A 12,554-nucleotide genomic window follows, 5' to 3' on the forward strand; every position below is an offset into this window, starting at 1 on the left:
GGCACATCACCCAGGCACCACATCAGTAGAGACTGACAAGCATCTGGAAACTTAAAATAATACAGGTACCCAGGCTCCATGCCACTTCAGTTGATTCAAAATATCTAGTGTGATGACCTGGAAAGTTTTCCATTTAAAGACGTTCCCCCGGGGGTTCTAATGCTGTAGAACCCCTGGCCCTGGAACTCTTGTTCGCAGCCTTGAACCAAGGTGTAGTTCTAAGTCTGCTTTAAGAGATTACGCCAACATTTTTGAACTAAAATAGCCAACATACGTTGAAGTGATGGTATGTGAAAATTAATAACATTTCATTCACATGAACTTTCTCAATTAACTTTGTTTCATACGGGGTTGGCTCCCAAATGAGCAAACTTTTGGGAAGGAAGAACAGAGAATTGTTTTCCTACCCAGAAATTGTCTTCTAAGCTGCCAATATATTGTCCGTTTCTCTCCAGGCACTGTCTTATTGCGCACTAATCTTTTATGTTCAAGATTCTGTAAGAAGTAATAAAAGGCCAAGACGGAGAAGCTGCCAGCATGCAAGCTTCATCTTCGTGAAAGTTGCTTCATTAACAATACTTCCGCTGGTTCACTTCCTGGGGTCTACAAATACAGCTGTCCTTACGTGTGGTGTCAAGAGTCACAGCAGACAGGCTATGATTGCATTACCAGTCCCTCCTGGCAAACAATGGCTACAAATTTAAATGGTTCTCAGAGATAAGTAGGGAGCTGAAAGGGAAGATAGGAAAACAGGCTTTATCTACCTCAGTATTTTGCCAAAGGCAACGATGCATTCAGAGTATTAAATGAGTTTTTATAATATCCTTTGCTTATTACCTCATTTTTATTGTCAATCCTGTCCGGTGGTGGTTTCTGGCAATTCATTTAACTTCTGTGATCTTCAACTTCTTCATCTGCAAAAAAAAAAAAAAAAAAGAGAAAGCGAAAAAAATGTTTTGCTATACTACAAAGCATCTAAGATCTCATCAAATTAAAAATTCTTTGGTCCATGAATTCCATATTACAAGTGAGAAAATGAGGTGCAGAGAAGTTTAAATGACACCTCTACATTCAAACCACTATTTAATAGCGGATTAAGCTTCAAATCCAAGCCTACAGGTTCTTAGCTTAGTACCGTGGTCAGCAAACTGCGGCTCGCGAAGCCACATGCGGCTCTTTGGTCCCTTGAGTGTGGCTCTTCCTAAGATTTAGGAGTCCCCTAATTAAGTTAATAACAATCTACCTACCTATATAGTTTAAGTTTAAAAAATTTGACTCTCAAAAGAAATTTCAATCATTGTACTGTTGATATTTGGCTCTGTTGACTAATGAGTTTGCCGACTACTGGCTTAGTAGATAGACCAAAACGAAGCCATTCAGAGGCTTAAGAGCAGTGGTTCTCAACCGTGGCTGCACATTAGAATCACCTGGGAATCTTTTTAAAATCCTGATTTCTGGGCCCCATCCTCCGGAAATTCTGTTTGTTATGGGGTGAGGCCACAACATTAGTAACAAAGAAACAGAATTTCCGGAGGGTGAGGCCCAGAAATCAGGATTTTAAAAAGATTCCCAGGTGATTCTAATGTGCAGCCAAGGTTGAGAACCATTGGTTAAGAGGAATTTAATTAGCAGTGAAACAAGACAAAAACAAAAAGAGAGAAAAGGCAAGCAAATAGGAACGGATGCTGTAAATACTAGACTTTCACCATCACTGGTGACTGAACAGGAGTGTGGTTGCCCTGTGGTTAGTGAAACCTTTCAGCACTAAGGTTTTTAAAAAATTGCAAAAAATATGAAATGCCTCCAACCTTAGATGAGCTGGGTGGAAGCTAAGTACAAGGAGGTGTTAAACATGCCGGCGAAGCCCCTGTGTGGCTCGCTGTGGCTCTCGGGTCAGGTCAGCCACCAGAAACACGGCGTGGCTCTGCGTTTAGCCTGGACGGCTCACATGCCAGATGCAAATGCTTCACAGGGCTCAACAGTACCCCTTCTGGGAGCTGGTGAATTTTTCCAAACTTACCCACAACCTCTTCTGCCCCCTCACCTTTAAGATCAGTTGAATCACTGTTTTCTCCCTGCTCCTTAACGGAGACAATCAATAACCTTCATTGTCTAAGCATCTCTCTAGATTCTGCTGGAGGCTGCCCTATAATAGCCCAGACTTTCATAATAGCCCAGACTTTGAACTCTTGGTAAATGTGAGCTTTTAATATTTAATATTTCAACATAATACCATTTGGGAACATCTTATTTGTCTTTGGAAGAGCTTGACCCTAAAACACTACCATAATCACTATAATAGCTTGCTTTTTTGAACCAGAAGTGGTTCAAAAAAATAGATAACTTCATTTTCAGCACATAACATAAACTGTGTTTACTTCAAAATCAGAAATAGGGTTAAACTGGGCGGGGGGCGGGGGGTGGGGGACGACGACACTAACCTCTTTCGTCAGGCAGTGGTTTAAGAACGTGTACCGCGCAGTGTCCCCTAAGCAAAACCCATACTTTCACTTCTTCAGTGTGCACAGCCTTTGACCAGCACTGAAATGGCACTGAATTTGAAATAGTTTTCTAACACCCCAAGCCCTCGCCTGAGTTAACGGTAAGAGTCCTTGGCACAGGCAGAAATCAGAAGCCAGTTTGGTGCAGGAGGGAAGAGATAAAATAAAGCGTATGGGCTCAGGACAGCTTCCTGGAAGCCAGGTGTTAACTTTCACAGCAGTCTTGTTGTCAGGTTCATTTTCTAAGTGTTGTGGGCTAATTAGATACCACTGTGGCCACAACAGCTTCACATCGCAGTGAATGTGCAAAACAAGAAACAAACGTTCCCCATACTCCTCAGCAAATTCAGTTCCTGTTGTCTCACTCCCTTCTTTAATGAAATGTCTTTTGGATTTCAGCAGTGAGTACATGGCTAACAGAGATAAGAATGAGCCAGAAACTCCCCATTCCATCGTAGAGAGGATATGGGGGACACTCCCTCTTTCTGCTCCTGGACCTGCAGGTCTCAGGGTGTGATACCAGGCTTACTGTGTTGTATTAGGATGAAGGGGTCTTGTTGAGATCACAGGGTAAGACCACATCCCTGTGGACAGAGGGAGTTTTCCCAGGGGGGGGGGGGGGGGGAGAGAGAGAAAGAGAGAGAGAGAGAGAGAGAGAGAGTTAGTTAGTTTATGTGTGGTCACTCCCAAGGAAGGAGGCTGGACATCAGTAGGAAAGTGGGAAGACCAGGCAGGCAGACAGGAAGGGCAACCCCTTCTCCTCATGTTCTCCTCCTGCCCTTGGGCCAAAATTTAGACATTTTCTGACCCTCTTCCTGAGGGGGAGAGAATCAGATGGCCTCCGTCTTGGAGACAGCCTGGGAGCAAGGCGGGTGTGCCAGCATGTGGCCACTCTCCAGTTTTCCTCTAGGATTGCTTTACGGATTTCAGCCCGGGCATGGTTGTGCTGTGAGGAATGAGAGTCTTTGTCTGGGCCAGTGTGTTATGCGGGGAGCTGCAGTCTCAGGTGGGAGCGTCCCAAAGGGATGGTGAACACTGGGAAGCAGAGGGCACCGGGCTGCCAGCCCCATTGGTGCTTTTCCCTCTGTGGCCGACTTTGGAGGCAATTTGCATAGTCGTTATGCAAAGCAGTTTGTCTTGAGCCAGACTTTGTGGCTTTCTGTCTCAGTCCTGTCACTTATTGGTTGCTGATCTTGGGCAAGTTAGCCTCTTGGGGCCTCAATGTTATTGCCTACGAAAGGGGGATATTAGCAAGTGGTTGTGAGGAGTAAATGAGTTCATTTGGTAATACGTCAATGCTACATGAGTGCTAGCTTTCATCTTAAGATGGAGGATGCTATTGGATTTCCTTACAAGAGTCTTGGGACCACTGGTGAAGTGGGTGAGCAGCTGCATAAGGCAAGGCCACGGAGAAGAAGAAGGCTGGCAAGAGGACCAGAGAAAAGGACGATGTGGCCACCACATGGTGAAGGGCAGGGGTAAGCGTTCAGCTTGGACTTGGGACCCCTTGATGGTAACAAAAGGAGTGGAATCAAATGAAGCAACCCCGCATGGAATGTAACCGTTCTGTTTTATGATGCAGTGACCTGGAGCACAGACTCGAAGGCTATGTTGGGTGCAGCAACTCACCGAGGAGCTGATGGAAACTTTTAGTCATAAGGGGAGTCTGTTTGGCTCTTGTCTGGGGTTTGTTCTTGTGACGCACAAGGTCAGCTGGTCTCCCATGAATTTCATTTCCTAAGGCTGCCATAACAAATTACCACCAATTGAGTGGCACAAAACAAACGAAATTTATTCTCTCCCAGTTCTGGATGCTGGAAGTCTAAACTCAAGGTGTCTTCAGGGTCCCTTCTGGAGGCAACAGTTAGGGTTCAGGCTGAGCCCAGTGGTTTCTCAGATCCTTCAGCTGCCAATGGGAATTTCCACTGGGACCGGCTGTGGGCTGGGGTGCCTGTGGCCAGGTTAGGGTTTGTGCAGAATAGCACCAGGACAAACGCTGGAGGGAGGGGCTGCATAAAATACTGTATTCACATGTTTGTACTGCCCCTTTCCACACCAAACTGCTAAGCCTCAATCAGGGCATTGCTCAGTCTCCTCAGGCCACAGCTGGCCACAGAGAAGGACAGAGAACCCGGGGCAGGCCCTCTGCCCATAGAAACAGCCACACTCCTCACGGCTGGCCCAAGGGGCCTAAAGGATGGCCTGTAGAACCAAAGACGGCATTCCAGGCCACTTTATTTTCAAATGGGTCAGAGCAAATCAACGCCCTTCCTCTCATCTGGCTGGGTATTCTTCAAGCAGCGGCTCTTAGCAACGGCCTCATCCCCCCTGATTAGTGCTGCCATCAGAGAAATGATTGCTCAGCACAGTGAGTCATCTCAGATCCTGACACTGTAACCATTCCAGATGGTGAGAACATCGCGACCATAATGGCCCTTCCTGTCAGCGCAGGCTGCAGATTGTTCTCGGAACCACGGGGGACAGACACAAGCTTGTAGCCTGGAGAGATTTACAAGGTGTGGCTGCGAAGTAATGACACTGATGCCACAAGCCGAGTGTGGGAGTCAGTCGCTTGTCTGCAGAGTCACAACTTCCACGAGGGGCCAGAGCACAGCAACTGCGAGAAGCAAAGGACAAAAGGACACATGTGGCCCTAACTGGTTTGGCTCAGTGGATAGAGCGTCAGCCTGGGACTGAAAGGTCTCAGGTTCGACTCCAGTCAAGGGCATGTACCTTGATTGCGGGCACATCCCCAGTGGGAGGTGTGCAAGAGGCGACTGATCAATGTTTCTCTCATCGATGTTTCTGACTCTCTGTCTCTCTCCCTTCCTCTCTGTAAAAAATCAATAAAAAAAATATATATATATATATTTTTTAAAAAGGACACATGCGACCCAGCAAAATGCCCAGCAAGACATAAGCCAAGGGAGCTCAGGTGGTCTTGGGTCCATGCTGTCACCAGGAAGGCTCTTTGGGCTTCTTCCAGCGGTTCTCAACCTGTGGGTCGCGACTCCTTTGGGGGTCGAATGACCCTTTCACAGGGGTCGCCTAAGACCATCGGAAAACACATATATAATTACATATTGTTTTTATGATTAATCACTATGCTTTAATTATGTTCAATTTGTAAAAAATGAAATTGGGGGTCACCACAACATGAGGAACTGTATTAAAGGGTCACGGCATTAGGAAGGTTGAGAACCACTGTTTTAGACTGTCCCCTCGGCAGGCTGTGGGCCTCCGAGGAAAAGACGGGCATCGATAGGCATGCCTTTCAGTGTGAAGAAAAAGAGGCCATCTGCAGTTGCTCATGCAGACAGCAAAAAGGCCCAGCTTTTTGGCATTTGGAATCCTCGGGGAAAGATATGCTAAGTTAAAGGAGACTGAAGTCAGTTTTTAGAATTTGTGCAAATGACTTCATGAAGCTAGTTGAGTTCAACAGTTCCCCCCACCCCACCTCCTCCACCCACCCAAATGTCTGGTTCTTTTGGAGAGCCGTAGAGTGTACTAAGCACCGCTAAATTTATTTTTCCTATTTTCAAGCTCACACGATAAAAAATAGTACCGGGCGAAGCCTCATCATCATTATGGCAAAGAGAAGCGCTCGTTTCACAATTGGTTGTTTAAAGTTAAGAGTAAATCAAGGGAGCAACCACTGAAAAGATGACGCATGGGCTTAATTCCGTGTTGTTACAGAGCTCGGCAGCTGAGTTAATATATACGTGGCGATGCTGGCAGGCGGCTCCCTTTGGTAATAATATTCATTTTTATGAAGGGTTCATTTATTTTTTATATGATCCTCTTTAGCCCTGCCCTCACTTCCCCCTTCTGTACTGAGTCTGGCTCCCAAGACTCTGAAGGTAGATGAGGAAGCGGAGCTCTGCATTTTAATGGAGAGAATGAGCAGGCTGCTAACTTAGACAGCTCCAAAGCTGTGAAAAATGAAGAGGGGAAAAAAAAATTAGGAAAACGCATCAGGGGCAGTAATTGGCGTCAGAAGTGCCAGTTAACTGGTTACTTACTGAGTCTACGCCCTGTGTATCTTTGTAGGTGTTTGTTCCAAATCCAGGCAGTGACTCATCATGACATGACAGTGGCTCTCCCATCCGCTCACCTCCTGCAGGAGGAAACTTTATATGCATGAGGCGTTTATCTTTCTCATCTAATCACTTGAAGAATAAGAGGAGAATAGTTTCTTGGGCAAAAAGAAAAAAGAGTGCAACTCGCAAAGGAAAATGCTCTAGACCTTCATCTTAAAGGTCATGGGGCACGGTGGGGTGGGGGTGGGGCTGGTGGTGGCACAGCTCCTGTTGGGGTGGTGTGCATGTTTATAGTGTTGTAATGTACCCCGCGAATCACAGAAGGACACCTCAAGAAGTTGAATTAAAGAGTCACATTTATTGCAATCCGGGACTATGAGGGGCCATTCCCAAATCTCATAGCCATAAGATGGTGGCAAAACCAGACTTATATAGGCAAAAATCACAAAGGTATTGATTACATCCCAGGGTTTGGAATGAGGCACCTGGCTCGCAAAAAAGCAGATTACAGAAGCAGAATTAAGCATGTTAATTACAGCTTCGGGTCTTGGGGTCACTGAATTGACAGAAATACATTATCTAGAGCCCTCTGGTCTCCCGACCACTGAGTTGTCAGGACAATTTAGAGTAATTGTGCTGTCCTGGTCTCGGGACCACTAAGTCAGCTGGAATGCACCACCTGTGGCCACTAAAACAATTTAGGGTAATTGTGCTGTCCTGTTTCCAGGTACAGAAGAATGTGCTCTCTAAGACCAGTATGAGCCCAACCCATGGGATATTCACATTACCATCAATAAGGCATTTAATCCAATGGGATGATTTATATAATTCAGAAAATCAAAATAACCTATCCATTGTTAAACAAAGCAAATAGGTACATAAGCCAAACAGGAGGGTTAAAGTTAAACTATAGATGGTAGCTACCATACTTCAATAGCAGGGCCTGGGCTTGGAACGGGCCAGTTGTCACTGCTGAGCAGTTCCTGTATTTTCTCTGCCCACCAGGCTCTCTGCTCTTCCTAGGTTTTTCTGCCTGTTTACCTTGAGGCTGTCCATTTCGCCCCAGAGCCCTCCCTCCACATAGCCCTCCTCCTCCGCAGATCAAAGATGCAAATTGGGAAAGGGATGGCTTTTGGGGGGTTGCAGGTTCTAGCTGAGGGACCGCTGAGACTTCTCCAAACATATGAGAGGCAACAGAACCATGCGGTGGAGAGGTTGGGCTGCAGAGTCCGACTGCTCACTAGATGCATGACCCTCAGCAACGTGCCTGAACTCGTGCCTCAGTTTCTGGGAAATCCATACGACCATAACCACCTCTCAGAGGTTTGTTGGGAGGTTTAAATGAGTTAGGGCAGATGGGGAAACTGAGGCCTGGGGAAGCGAAGCAGCTTTCCCCAAGTCATCCAGCTGGTGAGCGGTGGAAGCAGAACCCCCAGGAGAGAAGTGCAGGAGTGTTCGCACTGCGGAGAGGGCTTCAGCTCCCCGGATGCGGACCTTCCCAAACAAGTGCACACAGAGCGCTGGCTCTTCAGCTGGCGAACAGTTCTGGCCTTATTGCCGCCTTTCACAGTAGACATCAACTCTGCATTTCCAAATAAAACCAGAATCCGGGGATAAGCCCAGTGAAAATAAATTAACTTTAATGAGGATCTCACGTATAGTGCCCATGGATTTTGCATGTTTCATTTGGTAATTTAGTGAGATTTTACCGTGTTTTTTTTTTAAGATAGGAAAACTGTAACTATTTCCCAGCCTTTCAAATTCGATCACGATTACTAATTAAACACAAAACTATGTAAAGGAGCAAAGAGTAGCTATGACAATTGGGAAAATGACAGCGATAAAGGGGGAGGTAGGAAAAATATTGCAGTACAGAGTCTGTCCTCAAAGTAATGATGTCTTGGAAAATGTCATTAATGGCTCATGCACCTGTCATCATATTGTAAGTAATTCAAGGCCAGAATCTGACTATTGTCTTTTTAAACTATCCTACAACAATAAGCTCAGCCTTATGTAAACAATCAAACTATGTTGCCTGGTGAACAGGAGAGGAGGTTGAGGAGAAAGTAAACTAGTGAGAGAAGGGATATGTGAGGGCGAGAAAAAGGAAATGAATCAAGAAGCGGAGAAGACTGTGTCTGGCTAGTCTTTAAAGGACCGGTGCGTGTCGAAGGGGGTCAGGTGTCACCGAGCAGAGTGGCGGGGTTTGGCAGGTAGGCCATAAGGAGTCCAAGGAGGCACATATACTAGAATGGCAAATGCAAAAAGCTAGCGTGATAAAGTTGAAAGCTAGGGCATATTAAGAAGCTACCTATCCAACTTCCTATCTCTCGGCCAACAGACAGCTAAACCATCTGAGATGGATAGCTGTCTGTTCTAATTTCATTCATTCATGTTTTATTTGTTCACTGACTCATATAACAGTAATTCCAAAAATGTTTGTTGTTTTCTGATAACAACAATAATGATGACTACCATGTGTGGAGTGCCTGCTCTGTGCCATTCCCGTATTATGCACAGATGAGGAGCTGAGGCTCAGAGAAGCTGGGTAACTGCCCAAAGTCACACAGCTAGGATTCAAATCCAAGTCTGCCCCATGCCAGCCTGTCCATTGAATCAGGCATCATGTTGAATAAAGTCGGTCCTTATTCAAGCATGTTCAGGTGGAGCTGCTGGAACCTCTTCCGCGCTGTTCTAGCACTTCATCCAAGGAATCTGCTTCTCGTCCCTGCTCTGCCACCCGTTCGCTGTGTGACATCGCTCGCGTCTCTTTTGGGTCAAGTCTCTTCATCAGCAAAATGCAGAAACTGGACTAGGTGATTCCTGAAATCCCTTGTGGTTCTAACATTTCATGTATCTGCTACTGGGTGCTCATTTCTCACATTTGGGGGAACATTTATGAAACTTCACATTTCTCTAGACCTCATCTAGGCTGTTGCTTCCTGTGGTAGAATCAGCTATTGCCGACCTGATGTACATTATCCTTAGTAGGAGACTCTTCGGCTTTCTTCAAGGTACCTATCTAAAAGGCTACATTTTTTGGCTTTTACTTAGAGCAGTGGTTCTCAGCCTTCTGGCCCTTTAAATACAGTTCCTCATGTTGTGACCCAACCATAAAATCATTTTCGTTGCTACTTCATAACTGTAATGTTGCTACTGTTATGAATCGTTAATGTAAATATCTGATATCAGGATGGCCTTAGGCGACCCCGGTGAAAGGGTCGTTCGACCGCCAAAGAGGTCGCGACCCACAGGTTGAGAACCGCTGACTTAGAGCAAGATGCAACCCTTGCTAAATTTGGGCCAATGAGATAGATGTAAATGGATCAGGCTTCCAGGGGAGTCCATTTCATCTTCCCTTTCTTCTTTCCGGCTTCCAAAAAGACAGGTTTGATGACTCCAGCTCCAGCAGCCATCTGGGCCAAAGGAGACTTCGGGGATAGACTCCACGTGCTAAGAAGGGCCGTGCAGAAGAACATGGCTCTCTGAGGACCATGGAGTTGCCTTTCCGGCCCTGGACTTCCTACTGCCAAACTTCTTTTAGGTGTGAGGGGGAGGGGAAAACTCTTTCAAACGTAAGCCTCTGCGGTTTTTTTATGCTACATGCAGGCAAACCGATTTTCACTGATATACCTACTAACTCTTCACTCTTCTTTCTTCAGCTGTAATATTTCCCTTAGATTGTAAAGTGAAATTCGCTACAAACTGCTGGACAAATTGATGACCTCCTGGCACCTCTGAATCAATACAGAGAATACCAGATTTATAATCATCCTAGAAAACCATTTCTCCAATGGGCCCTGTTGCAGTAAATGGCCACACCCCTTTGCCTGTTGTTAGTGTTCAAAAGCCCGGTGTTAGCATTCATTCCTCTTATTCCACCAGTTACCAAATCCTATGGATTCTCCATTCATTGATCTAACATTTAAGGGCATGTTATCTCAAGATATGATTGGTGCTGAGGCTACCAGGGTAAGCCAAACAGATATTTCTCTGTTCTCATGATGCTTAACAACCAAGGGCAGGCATTATCTGTTCTCATGAAGTTTATAATCAAGAGAAGCATTAGCTGGATATCACACAAACACAGGTAAAATTGCAACGGCAGCAAATGCTGCAAGAAAAGAGACTGAGAACATACAATGGGGGCTGGGGAAGGCTTTGACTGAGCTGAAGGATGAGTGGGACTTACTGTCGCAAAGAGAAGGGAGGGTGAGGGGTGAGGGGTGAGGGTTATCATTTTGCTCCCATTTTTGAAAGTTTTCAGGAGCTCCTTGTTTCCTGCTACATGAAATCCAGCTTCCCAAGCCAGAGTTCAAGGCGTCTGGCCTCCTGGGCAGCCTTCATCACCTGCCACTCTCCCTCACAACCCTGTGACCCCGCCAAGTTGCACTGTACTGCACTGCCCTGTTTCTGTGCCTTTCCTCATGCTCTCCCTGGGAACCGCAACGTCAACTTTTGGGATTGACTGCTTGTCAAAACCTCCTGCTCTTTAAGATTCTGCTCCAAGTCAACTCTCTCCCTGAGGTTTTGCTGTTCTCCCCAACCTATTCATCTTTCCTCCTCTGTGTCTGAGCCCTGTAGCTACTTCTCACCAGGAGCTTGTTACTCGGCATTCATGCACACTCCTTATCTCCCGAAACAGCTTGATGGGAAGATCCTGGCTTCCGTTCTGCAGCTGACAAGTCCCACTGTGCCCTTCTTAGCGCAAGGGGCTCAACTGAAGGAGCAAATAAATGACACTCAAATATGTGGGCAAATAGCACTCAGGGTCACATTTTGTATGATTTCTTTGTGGTCAATGAAGGCAACATGAAGGCTAGTTTTGGAAACAGATTACTTGGGTTCAAATCCCAGCTCCACTACATACTACCTGTATTACCACGATGAGCAAGTGGCCTCATCTCCCTATGCCTCAGTTTCTTTATCTGTAAAATGGGGTAATAATATACCTACCTACAGAGTTAAGTGAGTTAATTCTGATGGAGCATTTAGACAAGTACCTGTTGCATACTAAGTACTCAATAACAGTCTTTGTCATCATCCTCTCATTCCCATTTAGGACTCTTGCTGTGTGAGAAGGCACATGTATGCCCACTGTGGCCTAAGGACCTAGAAAACGGCGCCAGAGTCCTGAGCAGGATAATTTCCTGCAAGCTGTTCAGCAGAGGAGCCTCCCAACAACTCCATATCTTAACAATACGAACCTGGCAGGTCCTTCATCTTATTCTGCAGATGTCCAGTTTGTACTGTTTCAGCCTCTGAACTGGGAACTACCTAAGAGCAGAGACCATAACATACAGTTCTATACAATCGTATTACACAGTAGGCACTGCTCAGAGCATTCACATGGATCAAATCATGTGGCTTTTCTAAAAATCTTGTGAGGGAACTAGGGCACAGAGAGGTTAGGTACCCTGCCCAGGGACACATAGCCAGCATCCAAACTCAGCCAGTGTGGCTGACAGGCTATAAACTTTTCTATGCTACCCCACGTCCCCTCTGTATCGTTAACACCTGGTGCATAGTGGGCACTCGATAAAGGTTTGCTGAATGAATGGATGGGTCCCAGTGGCATCTTCAGGGAAGCCCTCTAGTATTTTCTCTATTCAAGATTTCTGACTGGCTTCCTCTCTCGCTAACCCTTTTAAACCCTCCAATGGAAGTTTTGCAAGTAAGTTTCAAAAGATATTTATGCTGCAAGAATATTAGCCCTAAAATTAGGATTTTTCTATGTTTTGGTTCTTAATATTTCTACCTTGGTTAATGAAAACTTACTCTATTATTTAACATATAGTGCAAAAGTAATACATATTAATGATAGAACATTTAGAAAATATAAAAAAATGCACAAGAAGGAAATGAAAAGCATTAGTAAATTCACCATCCTGAGAAGCTGGCCCATTCTGAAGTTCTGACTCTCTGGATGTTGATAAGGGGAATGGGACAGAGGAATGTATATAGTGATGGATAACTGTGGGCTTGGCTGGTCCCAAATGCCTGCGTCTGGTCA

General features: G+C 45.5%; 1 long non-coding RNA gene across 1 annotated transcript; it reads right to left on the reverse strand.

Moving 5' to 3' along the window:
* Positions 1-353: 353 nt before the first annotated feature.
* LOC118658954 lies at positions 354-2,854 on the reverse strand. The gene is made up of 3 exons (XR_004968408.1): positions 2,442-2,854; positions 838-914; positions 354-729 (listed from the first exon to the last, which is right to left on the reverse strand). It is a non-coding gene; the product is annotated as an uncharacterized LOC118658954 (long non-coding RNA).
* Between the last annotated feature and the right edge of the window lie 9,700 nt (positions 2,855-12,554).

This window comes from Myotis myotis, unplaced genomic scaffold, assembly GCF_014108235.1.
Source record: "Myotis myotis isolate mMyoMyo1 unplaced genomic scaffold, mMyoMyo1.p scaffold_m19_p_6, whole genome shotgun sequence".
Classification (NCBI taxonomy): Eukaryota; Metazoa; Chordata; class Mammalia; order Chiroptera; family Vespertilionidae; genus Myotis; species Myotis myotis.